The sequence below is a fragment of the Hirundo rustica genome, chromosome W (genome assembly GCF_015227805.2).
Source record: "Hirundo rustica isolate bHirRus1 chromosome W, bHirRus1.pri.v3, whole genome shotgun sequence".
NCBI classification, from domain to species: Eukaryota; Metazoa; Chordata; class Aves; order Passeriformes; family Hirundinidae; genus Hirundo; species Hirundo rustica.
This window is the reverse complement of record NC_053487.1, coordinates 10,990,774-11,004,358: the sequence shown is the minus strand read 5'-3', so window position 1 is coordinate 11,004,358 and position 13,585 is coordinate 10,990,774. Positions and strand designations below refer to the sequence as shown.

At 42.7% G+C, this 13,585-nt stretch overlaps 1 protein-coding gene across 1 annotated transcript in view; it reads left to right on the top strand.

Moving 5' to 3' along the window:
- Nucleotides 1-13,585, top strand: part of LOC120764902 (ubiquitin-conjugating enzyme E2 R2) — a 189,458-nt gene that overhangs the window by 91,336 nt on the left and 84,537 nt on the right. The gene's annotated exons all lie outside the window — the stretch shown is intronic.

The following is a 13,585-nucleotide window of genomic DNA, read 5'->3' as shown; positions in this document are numbered from 1 at the left end:
CTATTTACAGTATTTACAGGCTCATGAGCCATGAGCTTAACTAGCAAGCTAGGGAAACAAGGTAAAATGGAGTGCTTTAACTCTTTCCAAGGTCTTTTAAGCGATAATTACCCAATACCAAGGTGGCACCTATATTATTTATGTTTTTGACCCAATAATGACCACCCAAGGCTTGCAATGCGGACCTTTTTCACCCAATTACAGAAAACCACCTAAACCCATGAAGAAGAAGGAAGAAGAAGGTGAAGAAGGACAAAGACAACACCCAAAATCCTCCATCTTGACTCATATGTATTACTATATACTGATGTGCGGAGAGAAGACTCTATAACTCACAGAGTGGTTATGAGAGTAGGTATGAATTTATTCAGCGCTGAGGTGCATGGCGATAACTCCTCAAAGACATGCACACCTGGGAGCTTTGTTTCTCCCTTTTTATCTCTACAAACTAGGGTTATATGATACGCCTAATACATATTTATTTCCTAACCCCGCCTGTCCCCGCTTCGTATTGAAATTAGTTCCACGCCTATTTGAGGCTGCGCACTGCTCCTTATTGATCACTCCGGTGGTCGTCGGGGGTCTTTGGGGATGAAGCACATAGTCATCCTCTGAGTTGAACTTTTCAACTTGTCTCCTTGCGCATGCTCTTTTTGTCCTTTTGGCCATCTCCTATATCATGTTTCCATTTTGGGGCCCAAAGAATGCGTAGATAATCAGTACCAGGTGGGCATAACGGTGACCCGAGCCCTAAAGGAGGAATTTAGAGGTCCACTGGGGCCAGAGAGAAGATTGATCTGCTGGGGGACTTGAAACTAATATGTGACAGACTGGTGCTTTTAAAGAAGAGTTCTCTGTTAATATTGTGTGCTCTTGCCAGGCACCCTTGCTTTATTTTCTCTGTCTCAATACTACTATATACTAAAATCTTAAATCTAAGTTTCTAGCATTCCAACATTTAGTGAAGTTATTCCCCATGCATCTCAGTGTTGATTAAATACATACCGTTCTAACAACTATTATTAGTTGTAGAGTTCTTTCCACCCCATTTCACCTGTTCTAGGCAGTTTTCAGAACTTTTCTTTGGTTTATGTACTAAATGTTACCTACAAGCAGAAAAGGACAAGAAACAAGCTGGTTTGTTCCCTTATTTGAATCACAGCAAGGCAAAACTTGCAGGTAGGGCACTATTTAAATCATTCTACTTGTTACCAAGTATGTGGGTTTCAGATGCTGATTGCTGGTAACTTTACTAGGAATAATGCATTGTCGCAGTGTCCAGTTCGCGCTGACCAGCGTAGCCACAGGCTAGCTCAGTGTGTCTGACTGCGGCAGCGTGATAAGATCGGGGCGGCAGGCTGGGCGAGCCACCTCCTTCCTGTGGGGACTTGATTCCCCCTCACCAGCGACGGACACGATGATGAAATAGCAACCGCGGCAGCTGAATGAAAGGCAGACTCCTTTAGGCAGGGTATAACGGTGTTTATTGCAGGGAGAGGGGCACGTGGCTCGGCACTCTCTGTCTCCCTGCCCAAAAGAGCCCAGATCAAAGCTTGACAGCCACTTATAAACGGGGGAGGGCTGACAACGGGTCAGCCAACCAGGGAACACGGGGGTGGTAACAGGGGTGTCAACCTTTGAACCATTAACAAATCACAGGAGGGTAGGAGGGGATTCCCCGGGCACCAGCCTATCACTCGACACCTCTCCTGGATCTTTCCAGAATCCAGGGAAGCGTCTTGAAGTGACAGATAGGGCGACCAGGAGGAGAGAGGGGGATTGACAGCGACAGGTGCAGGGAAGGAATGAATGACAGAAAACGTCTGGTTATACAGTGGACTAAACAACCTAACTCATAAGGGGAAAACCAATACAGAACACAGGGGTATACAGTGAGCTAAACCATTATAAAAATAACTTAAAAATCTTACAAAAATTACTTAATAACTTAATAAAACAACTCTCACACCACCACAATGCATCTGTAGGCTAATGTGAATACTAGCAAGGCTGTTAGTTTATACTTCTGATTATGAATTAACAGATGCTCATCTTACTTTATCACCACTAGAGGTTCCTTCAAAGTCATGCTTTGGATATATTTGTCAGGAAGCAGCTCATGTTTTAAGTAGCATGCAGATATCTGAATCTTTCAGTGTAACACCTCTTTACAAGCAGTGAAATTTTTAATCAAAGTAATCAGTCATCTTCTTGATTGTATGATTGAACCAGAATCATCAATCTGAAATAGTTACTGATCACTAATGACTGATGAACTTTATAGTGATATTGAGTAGAAGCTTGTATTGTTGCTTGCTAGTAACTGAAAAAAACAAGCATGAAAATATTTGTAATGATGAGTGTGGGTAAATAATCTTCTTTTAACATAAACATATTTTATCCCAGCATAGATAAAGCTATAATTACCAGCACAAATTATTTTAAGGATCAGACACTTCCATGTATGTCTGGGGTAGGTTTCCCATGACAGGGCTGTACTTATGCTTTTATTTTTGAAACACTGTCAACTTGCTGCAAACCAATTATTACTGTATTGTAATTTGCTAGATTGTAGGCATCTTGCATCCAGTGCAGTGTGTATGAGATACAGGCTCAGATCAAATGGCCTAACAACATTAAGTTTTCAAGAATTAATCTTATAAGGCAAGAAAGAATCTCATGATGGGATCATGCCTAGCATGCAAGTAAGGATGAAATTTCTTCTGTCTGTCATTCCTGGGTTTTGGTAGCCTCAGCTTATTCCATATGCAAGCAAGTCCTGTGCTCAGATCTTAGGTTTTTACAGATGTGTGGGTATTATTTTTCCCAAATGGAGTAAGAGATAATCCAGTTCTCAAACTGACCAGGTGGATGCTACAATTTTTTGAGTGGGACATAATACTGGACCACTGTACTGGAACTATTGGAGACACAGCATGCATTTTTGTAGATTAAACATCAGTGTAGCCACCAATATTTGCATGTGATGATCATATTTAGAAAGTGGAGGAGCTTTTAGATGTGTTTTTGCAGAAAAGCAACATGACGTTTTTAGGGAGGCTTGAAAATAAGAAGGTGCTGTGTGACTACTGGCATACACAAGGACCCATCGGAAAGTTATTATCCATTTCTCTATTCAGCTAATATTCTTAAACTTCAAGATCTTAAAAAGGAGGGGTGAAGCTGAAAAATAAGTTATTCATAATTCACCAGAAGGTAGATACTAGAAGGGTCTAAGTAGAACATGATGTCTTACAGTAGAAAAATTGCTTTGTCTTTAAGTTCTCTACTTTCTTTTTCTTCAAGTATCTATATCTGCTCTCCGGTTCTTTTAGCAATGAAGACAGGGACCCTCTTGCTTCCGAATAGAATCAAGTTTATTACCAGCATACAAGGCCTTACATACTGTATGACTATTCAGGGCTTTATACTGTGCTAAAAATACTCTGGCTAAAATTATACTTGTTAGCATTTTTGTAAACCAAAACAAACACACATTGGCTGCATGCCACTTCCTGTGTTGCTGTTAATGTGTCCCCTTGACCAATTAGCACTCCAATCAGGCACTGTTCATGCAAGGCTTACAAACCTTCTTTTTGTCTTCATGCCAGTTGTACATTTCTGAAAGTGTTTTTCGTGAATTGTCAGAGAGCAAAAGTGAACAAAGTGAGCAAAGGCCTTCTACTTATTCTATAAGTCTTCTCTTTTCTGCCACAAGTTCTCACTAAAAGAAGACTGTCTTATCTTCCATAGATCTTGCCTTCTCTTCCCTGGTATGCCACTTATGGGTGATTGCTTATCTGCCACACAAATTTCTTCTAAAATTGTCAAATCTGCCACTTAAGGGTATAATTTATGACATGCTTAAATACAGGAAAAAAATTAAACTAGTTTTAATTTTCCCTCATTTTTTCTTGGTACTGGTAGGCAGTACTGCATCCCATTAGAGCTTTAAGAGTTGCTTTTAGTCACACAATTGTAGAAGTTTCCTTTCACTTTCTTTTAAGATCCCCCTGCAGCAGGATGGAGTTGAGAATTGGAGGCACAAAAGGCAAAGATCATGGGTTGAGATAAGAACAATTTACTGGAAACAGCAATGAGATAAGAAATCAAACAGTAGCAGCAACAACATTAATAACAAAAGTGTGCAAAAGAGCCAGTAATTCACATGCAAAAATGCTCACCAAGGAGCTGAGACAATGAACAGTGGCAGACAGCTTCCCCCATCCCATTTTCCTGAACAGAAAGAATGCCCTTCTCAGAATCAAGAAGCCCTTCCCCCCACCCCCACCAATGGAGTGACATGGTATAAAATAACATCTGGGTCCTGGCCATGCCCCCTCGGCCACACCTCCTCCAGGCTACTGCAAAAAAGTAACCCTGCCCTGGCTGAAACCAGGTCACCTGCAGTAGTCTGAAGTAGTTCTTCCTGACTGCTACTCTTACCTTGTATGCCTTCAAACTTAATGTAAATGGGTACAATTACTTAGATACAAACTTGAATTTCAAGGTTGTTCGTTTGCTTAGCTGAATTGCACTGGTTATGCTTTTATCAGAAGTATAAAGAAATTATACTTCTGTAAAAAACGAGGTTCCCTTTCTTGGTAAAATTTAAAAAGTTTAATAAAAAGACAATTAGGAGACAGAATAAAGCAAAATATCAATTACAGATGAGTGCTTGGCATTCAGCCAAGAGCACCTTTTACCATTTCAGAAACACTTCTTTAAAAGGACTACCATGTTGCATATTCATAGACCTTCATGTGTTATTCATTCTTTTGCTTTGTTTAAACCCCCAACCTGCCCCCCCCCCATTCCATCTTGCAGTCTCCTTGTGGCTCCATCCTGCAGATTAAATCTTGTAGCTCCATCCCACTCCCTGAAAACAGAGGATCAATAAATTCTTCCTTTGGAGTTCTGGTATCTGTGCTGTTATCTTCATCGAGACAGGGTAATCCAACAATGTAAAGGATTTCTTGATTATCCCCACCAATCTCTGAGTTATCTACAAAAAGCATTTTACATCACATAGTTTATATTTTAATATTATGGTATAGCCTAAGAAATATATACATTCATCATACCACCATTTCTAAGCCCTGTTAATAGCAGAAATAAAATAAACTATATTAATACAGCAAAGCCTTCCAATATTATACATATAGCATTCATTTTAATATTTGCGAAAAGCCAACTTTATAATATGTATCTATAACAATTTCTCTGAAGATGAATCAACCTGCTTTGCACTCTTTTTCTGGCTCTTTCAGGGGATATTTCAGTAAACTGAGCATCCAGTCCTTATCTGGATATCATATTAGTCATCAGCATGGCAACTAGTTGGAACATAGGTAGAAGTACTGATGCTAGCTTTTACTTCAGTGTTGCACTTCCTCTTATACATCTGACATAAAAGATATTTTTTAAGCATCAGTATATCAATAGTGATCATAGAATGGTTTGGGTTGGAAACAACCTTAAATATAGCCTAGTTCCAACCCCCCTGCCATTGGCAGGGGCACCTTCTTCTAGACCAGGTTGTTCAGGGCACCATCCAACCTGGCCTTGAACACCGCTAGGGATTAGGCAGCCACAGCTTCTCTGGGCAACCTGTGTGAGGGCCTCACCACTCTCACAGGGAAGAATTTCTTCCTAATATCTAATCTAAACCTACACTTTTTCAGCTTAAAGCCATTCCCCTTTTTCCTATCACTCCATGCCCTTGTAAAAAGTCCTTCTTCATCCTTCTTGTAGTCCCCCTTTAGGTACTGGAAGGCTGCTGGAACGTCTTAAGCTTTGTCCAGGCTGGACAGCCCTGACTCTCTCAGCCTTTCTTCATAGAAGAGGGACTCCAGCCTTCTGATCATCTCCATGGCCTCTTCTGAACTCCTTTCAACATGTCCATATCCTTCTTGTGTTGTTGGCCACAGAGCTGGATGCAGCACTGCAGGTGGGGTCTCACAAGAGCAGAGTAGACAGGAAGAATCACCTCCCTTGACCTGCTGGTCATGCTGCTTTTGATGCAGCCCAGGACACAATTGGCTTTCTGGGCTGCCAGAGCAAATTGCCGAGACATGTCGAGCTTCTCATCCACCAAGACCCCCAAATCCTTCTCCTCAGGGCTGCTCTCAATCTATTCTCTGCCCAGCTTATACTTGTGCTTGGGATTTGCTGGACCCAGGTGCAGGACCTAAAGGATCAAGAATAACCATTTTGTCGATGTTTTTGTCTAACCATATGTAACTAGCTTTTTAAATGGAGCGTGGTTGTTATAGCATGGAGGTGACTTTCTGGTGATCTGCAGGAGATGAGGACTCTGCGAAGGGATATGTTCTTCAGTAGCTGTTTCCTTCTATCCACATTGGAAGCATAAGGTGTATATGGTACTTAAGGCAACCTATGTGATTCAAACAGTAGCACTTTGGAGCCACTAAAGGCCAAGGCAGTTGAATATCTTGTCCTTATGACTACAGCAGCAGTGCTGTCTTATCTGCTTCCTTTTAAGCAGACGTTTAGTGTAAGAGCTAGTTGTCTGCCTGGTGTAATGTAGCTGATAAATCTATATTTGCAGGAGCTGGTACTGTAGCAGATTTGGGCTGGCAGCTGCTGCTTTTGTCCTTAATGCTCTGTGGGCCTCAGTGATGTGCCTCTGTGTTTTGATTTTTGACTTAAGGTGGATGTTTGTGATTTGAAATCATTAAATGAATTAAACATATCATTTGAACTGGGCTCTCTTTCTTTAGCAGGCCAAAGCTCTAATTGAGACTCTAACAGTTCAATAATATTGTACAATTTGGGGTTTTGCCTTGTTTTGAAAAAATAAACTTGTCATCTGATCTAGGATTCATCTTTCTTTAATTCTCATCCCTTGCAGTGCAGTTTGCTGGCAACCAAGTCATTGTTTCTCTCGAGTAAAGCTACAGTGATTGTAATGCTGTGAGCTCTAAATAATCTAAAGTACAAGGCAGGGGTGAAAAGACATAGATAATGACAGAATGCTGAATACTTCTTGAATTTAGCTCCTCACTAGCTTAAACTTTAAACTTGATCTCTTTGAAGAAGACTATGATAATGGAGCTGATAGGTGCATCATTATGCAATAATGTGAAAATCTGCTTTTGTGTCTCAAGCGCAGACTTCTCACTAGTGAATACCTTCTTACATAGTGCTGGTTCCTGCAGTGAACTGGAGGATACTGGGCAGGGAGGCAGTTTGCATAGGTGTATCAAACTTAACTGTCTCATACAGGATTATAGACACTTTGCAGATTGGTTGCACACTGGGTCTATGCATAATACAGTTGTATCAGTGTTACCTGTGTGTTTTGATTCAACACAGCCTGATTTTTTTTTTTTTTTTTTTTTGTAGCATGGGAGGGACAGAGGGATAGCTTCTGTTAGAAGCTGCTAGAAGCTCCCACCATGTCCAACAGTGCCAATCTCTCATGGCTTTGAAGATGGACATGCTGCTGGCCCAGTTAGAGAGGTTGGTAACGCCTCTGTGATGACATATTTAAGAAGAATATCAAAACAAAATGCATGCAGTTTTTTCCCCAGGGGTGCAGAGGCTCTGCGGCTGCTACCATGCCAGCACAGCCCGTGGTGAGCTTTGCCTGCCTGGCCACCCCTACCTAACCACTCTGCAGAAGAGAACCATTAAATAGTGCCGACACCGTGGTGGCTGACACTGCCCATGCAATTGCGGTGGGGCCACATGGCCAATGGTGAAAACATGGTGGGTGACACCCCGATGTGGAACCTGGACAAAATCAACCTCTCAGTGCTGTGGGATCCTGCAGGAATCTTTGAATTAGTGGAACTTGTTGGCAATGGTACCTATGAGCAGCAATTTTTCTTATAGTCAGAGAAGAGGAGGAACTGAGGACATGTGAGGAAAAACAACATGGCAGCATAAAGGTCAGTGGAAAAGAAAGAGGGGGAGGAGGTGCTCCAAGTGTCTGATCCAAAATTCCTCTGCAAGCCATAGTGAGCACTATGGTGAAACAAACTGTCCCCCTGTAATGCATGAAGTCCACGAGGGAAGCAGAGATCCACTCGCAGCCCATGGGAAAAGTTCTCATGCTGGAGCAGGTGGATGCCAGAGAAAGCTGTAATCTAGTGGAAGACTTGAATAGAGAGAGAGAGAGCCCCTGCTTCCAGAGATAGAGAGTAAAGGCCCTTGTTTCCAAACTGGAGCAGCCTAGCCCTAAAAGACTGCACCCCATGGATGAATGACCCACGCCACAACAGTTTTGGGAAGACTGTTTGCCCATGGGAGGGACTGCATGGCATAGCAGACAAAACACTCCTCTCCCTGAGTGAAAAAAAAAAATCTCGAATGACGAACTGACCAAGACCCCCATGCCCTTTCACCCTGTGCTATTGGTAGAAAAGAGGGAGGGGCTGGAGGGAAAAAAGTGTTTTAAAAGATTATTTTACTTCTCATTATCCTCCTCTGACTCAGTTCATAATAAATTTACTTTATACCTTTAAATTTGAACCTGTTTTGACCTTAGAGTCTTTGTTTTCTCACAGTCCTTATCTCAAATCATGACCCCATTATAATTTTTTTTCCCGTCTCCTCTGCTCAACTGTAGCAGAAGAAGCTAAGTGAATGACTTTTGTGGGTACCTGGCATTTGGCCAGTGTCAAACCACGACACCATGTCTCCCTTGTTTTACTGCCTGTGACCAGCTCCAAACGGGAGGGTTCCCAACTGGTAGTGCAGTGGTTGAAAAATAAGTAGCATGGCTGCATAAGTCCTTAGTTTAGCTTGTGTGGAAGACGGCATAGATAAGTTTTTAACTGTAGTTCCTAGCTGTTACTACTCAGTTTCTAGAAACCTATGTTCCTTGCTGTCGTGGTTTGATACTGGCCAAATGCCAGGCACCCATGAAAGTCGCTCACTTGCCCTCCCCTGCCACAGCTGGGCAGAGGCCAGAGAAAAATTTAATGAAGGCTTCATGAGTTGAGATAAGGACAGGGAGAAAACACTCCAAGGGCAAAACAGGCTTGGCTTAGAGGTACAAAGTGAATTTATTACTAACAAAATCAGAGGAGGATGAGAAGTAAAATAAGCCCTTCAAAATACCTTTTTCCTCCCAACTCCTTCTTCCTTCCCACCGACAGCAAAGGGAGACAGGGCATGGGGGTTTTGGTCAGTTCATCACCTGAGATCTTTTCCCACTGCTCAGGGAAAAGAGTCCTTCCTCGGTGAGACTGTGGGGTCCCTCCCATGGGAAGCAGTTCTCTGTGAACTTCTCCAACATGGCTCCAATCTCATGGGCAAACAATCCTCCCAAAACTACCATGATGTGGGTCATTCTTCCACAGGTAGCCTGTCCTCCAAGGACAGGCTGTTCCAGCCTGGAAGCAGGGGCCCCCCTCTCTCAACCGGGTCTTCCACTGGACCACAGCTTCCTCCAGGCATCCACCTGATCCAGTGTGAGCACCACCTCCATGGGCTGTGAGTGTATCTCTGCATCCCCCATGAACCCACATCGCCCATGGACCCCCATGGGCTGGAGGGGGACAGCTGCTTTACCATGGTCATCACCACAGCCTGCAGAGGAATCTTGGCTCTGGTGCCTGGAGCACCACCTCCTCCTCTTCTCTGGCTAGGAAAAAAATGTACCCCCTTTGTTTTGATTTTCTTCTTAAAATATGTTATCACAGAGGTGTTACCAACCTCTCATTGGCCCAGCTTTGGCCAGCAGCCTCTCATTGGCCCAGCTTTGGCCAGCAGCATGTCCATCTTCAGAGCCATCAGGGATTGGCTCTGCTTGACATGGTGGAAACTTCTAGCAGCTTCTCACAGAAGCCAACTCTGTGCCCCCCCGCTATCAAAAACCAGGATGTGCAAAACCAACACACTTGTTTAAATAAATGCTGGTATGCCAACTTGAGGAGTGAAGAACTACTGCCTGCTGCACTGAGAAAGGCAAAGTTGCATAACACCAAAGCACCGTATTATGGTTTACACTTACAGTGCTATAAATATTCCTTTCCTCTTGCTGCTTATGAAGGAGGTGACTGCATCAAGCCCTGCCCTGTTTTTTTAACAGAGCATGTGACTAGCTGTCCCTTGAGGAGAGCTTTCATCTTGCATCCAGACTTGCTTGTATACAAAAAGAATCAAGTCAATTAGTCATTCACTGACTTATGAATGGTGCTTATTAAAGAATTTTCTAAAAATAGTAAAAACAGGCTGAAAGAAAGGGTGTTCTTATACTGAGCTAGGTTGGACATAATTTAGCAGATTCAAATGATATGGCTTGCTTCACTGAACAATAAAGCAATCTGCTGTGTTTTGGTAAGTATGCAAATGGGAGAATGAATAAGTGAGTTCACTCTGTTAAGTCTGATGTAAAATGCTGTGAGACGGATATGCTTTGCTCATGATTACTTGAATCTGAGCAACCTAAACTTGAGAAATGACTTGGATAAATCCAAAGTATATCATACTGTCTCATGCTCAACCATTCCATAGACATGCCAGGGTGTAAATCTGCTTCAAGTAAGTAAATTACTTATCCAGGTCATGAAAGGTCAAAATATAAGACTGAACAGGATGCTGAAGATGTAGACTAATGCAGTTCCCAGTAAAAGAGACAATCTTTTGGACCCTGGAGCCTGGCAAGTGGAAGCAGGTGCCCAGGATATCAATCTCGTACACACATAACTGGAGGACTTCTACACGTGCTGCCAGAGATGCGAGTAATGTAACTTTGAATAAGCAGCTTCAAATATTCCTGCCACTGCTCCAGCAAAACTCTATTTGTAAATTGAAAGAGTTGGAAAATTGCTTTTTCAGAAGTGGGCACAAGCAGTTTCTAGAACAGCTGCACTAATGTTAGAGCTTTATCAATTCAGGTACCAGCATCCTCAGTTATACCTTCAGTAGGACTATTGCAAGTGCCAGCTTCTCCTTTACAGCAGACCTAAGGGGAGATGTATGATTTGGAGTAAACTTTAGGTGTAATGTTGCCAAGTGTCTTTGCCTCCTTCAACAAGTACTAGACACTTAAGGAAGACTTAGGTTTCACAAAGTTCACAGAATCACTAGGTTGGAAGAGACCTTCAAGATCATTGAGTCCAACCCATGTCCTAACACCTCAACTAAACCATGGCATGGAGTGCCACATCCAATCTTTTTTTAAACACATCCAGGGATGGTCACTCCACCACCTCCCTGGGCGGGCAATTCCAGTACTTTATCGCTCTTTCTGTAAAAAACTTTTTCCTAATATCCAACCTATATTTTCCTTGGTGAAGTTGAAGTTGTTTTGTCCAAAAGAGGAAGTCAGTGTGTTTGTTCAGGTATAAATGAGAACAGAGTCATTTTCTGCCTAAAAATTGTCATACTGTTTAATGTCTCTGCATAACACACACCCAGTGAACCTGACTACGAGCCATACAACTCATATACAGTCTGTGGGCAACCACATGTTAGCCTAATGTAGGTGGGTGCTCTTGTAATCTGCTTGTTTGCCTGAGCTCTGAGGGTTTTGACCTGAAGTGTCGACATCGGGGGGAGACGGAGAGATGACACATCGGAAGTTAATGTGGCAGAGAGAGATTTTAATGGTGTGCACAGCTCTTATATAGGCTGTTCAAAAGACTCCACGTTTGAACCTGATTGGCTATGATTTGGTTACCACTCAGCTCACTGGCCAATCGCTACCTGCTTACATTTTTGTCGGGGAATGGCTGGCACCTGCTCTCTAGCCACATCCCTCCTCCTCTCAGTATGGCCCACAGTCCAGCTGGTTCTGTCATAGTTCCCCCTTTCTGTTTCCAAAGTATAAAAGCTGTGTTTATCATCCCTCTGCAGGGCCCCTTGCAGAAAGGACAACAAAAACAGTACAAGGGGAATGAAATTCTTCACTAAACTCGACAAGCCTAATCTTTCTAGCTATTGGTGTGTCCCATCAAAAATTTTATCATTATGTCCAGGAGCTATCAAAGGCACAATTTTACTGAGTGACAGGCCACAGGGTAATCACTTAAAACTTACAACTTGAATGTTGCAAACAAATTAACTTAAAAACTATCAGAGGTAGCATTTGCTTTTGCTAGTAATGTCCTTAAAGTGTCCAACTCTTGAGGTCCAGGTGAAGTCACAGGTGAGTTGTCGTTCCAAAGGTCTCAGATTTACATCCAGCTGGTGCAGAAGGTTGTTCTGGTCACTGTTCTATGGCATCTGCTGTGGGGCCATTGTTAGTTGTGGTCCAGAGCAGAACGTAGAACAGGTTGCACACAGTGAGCAGGTGCCCATCAAATACCAGCATCTGTGGAAATACACGCATACCTGAGCCCACAAGTGACAAGGTCCAAGGGCCTTCCCATTTGTTAGCAATGAGGTCCCTTAACAATACCTTAGGTTTAGGTAACTGGACGTCACTAGAGGACTTTAATGACAAGAACTGATTTAAGATTACAGGGTTTTGGGAGTTTTGTGATATTGTTAGATGGTTTAAAGTGTACAGGGCTTTGGCCACCCTACTCTGCGGTGTTTCACCACACATCCCCCCTTTCTGTTTTTCAGGGCCACAGTTTAAAGTGCCATGTGCACATTCAACAATTGCTTGTCTTGTAGGGGAATGAGGAATACCTGTGTGGTGTGATGCACCCCAGAGCTGTAAAAACTGTCGCGTGTTCTGTGATATGTATGCAGGACTATTATCAGTTTTTATAATGTGAGGGATGCCTAGGGTAGCAAAGGCTAGTCACCAATGTGCGATGGCATAACGACTTCTTTCTCCAGTGTGAACTGAGGTCCATATGGCAGATGAAAAAGTATCTATTGAAACATGCACATATTTTAAGCGACCAAATTCCAAAATGTGTGTGACATCTGTCTGCCAAAATTGTAAGGTTCACAGACCACGGGGGTTAACCCCCATCTGCATTGGTGCAGTGTGGCCTTGACAATCAGCACAAGTGTTAACAATATTGCATGCCTCTGTATTTTTTAACAAGAATTGCTGTTGTAGAGCTTAAACACCTTGATGGAAAAAGGCATGTGATGCTCTTGCTTGTGCCAGCATATCTGGTTGTGGCGCTGTCCAGGCAAGGCTGGCTAGCCAGTCAGCTAGAGCATTACCTTCTGCAATAAAGCCTGGCAAGTTTGATGACTCTGAATATGCAAAAGGTAGTAAGGACATGTTCTGGCTTGGATTGTATGCCACAAAGTTTTTAACAATTCAAATAGTGCAGCATTAACAATTTCTTTTAGCAGTGCTTGGTCTAATTGTTGTGTGATGTCTACAACACAGGTGGAATCAGTCACAATATTTTAAAGGAACATGAGGGAAATGTTGAAAAGCCATGGCTACAGCACGTAATTCAAGTAGCTGAGGTGATCCACTATTGTGACCTAGTATCTGCCAACCATTATCATCTTTCCAGGTCACGATGGCTTTTCCTGTTTTCCCAGACCTATCAGTGAAAACAGTGAGACCTTTCAGGGGTGTGGGCTGGTTCAGTGGTTTCAGGGATAACAGTGGTCTCAATCGCAACAATTTGTGGCTGGGTAAGTGATAGATCATTTACCCTGTATAGTTTTGCAAAGCACTTCGTAGTGG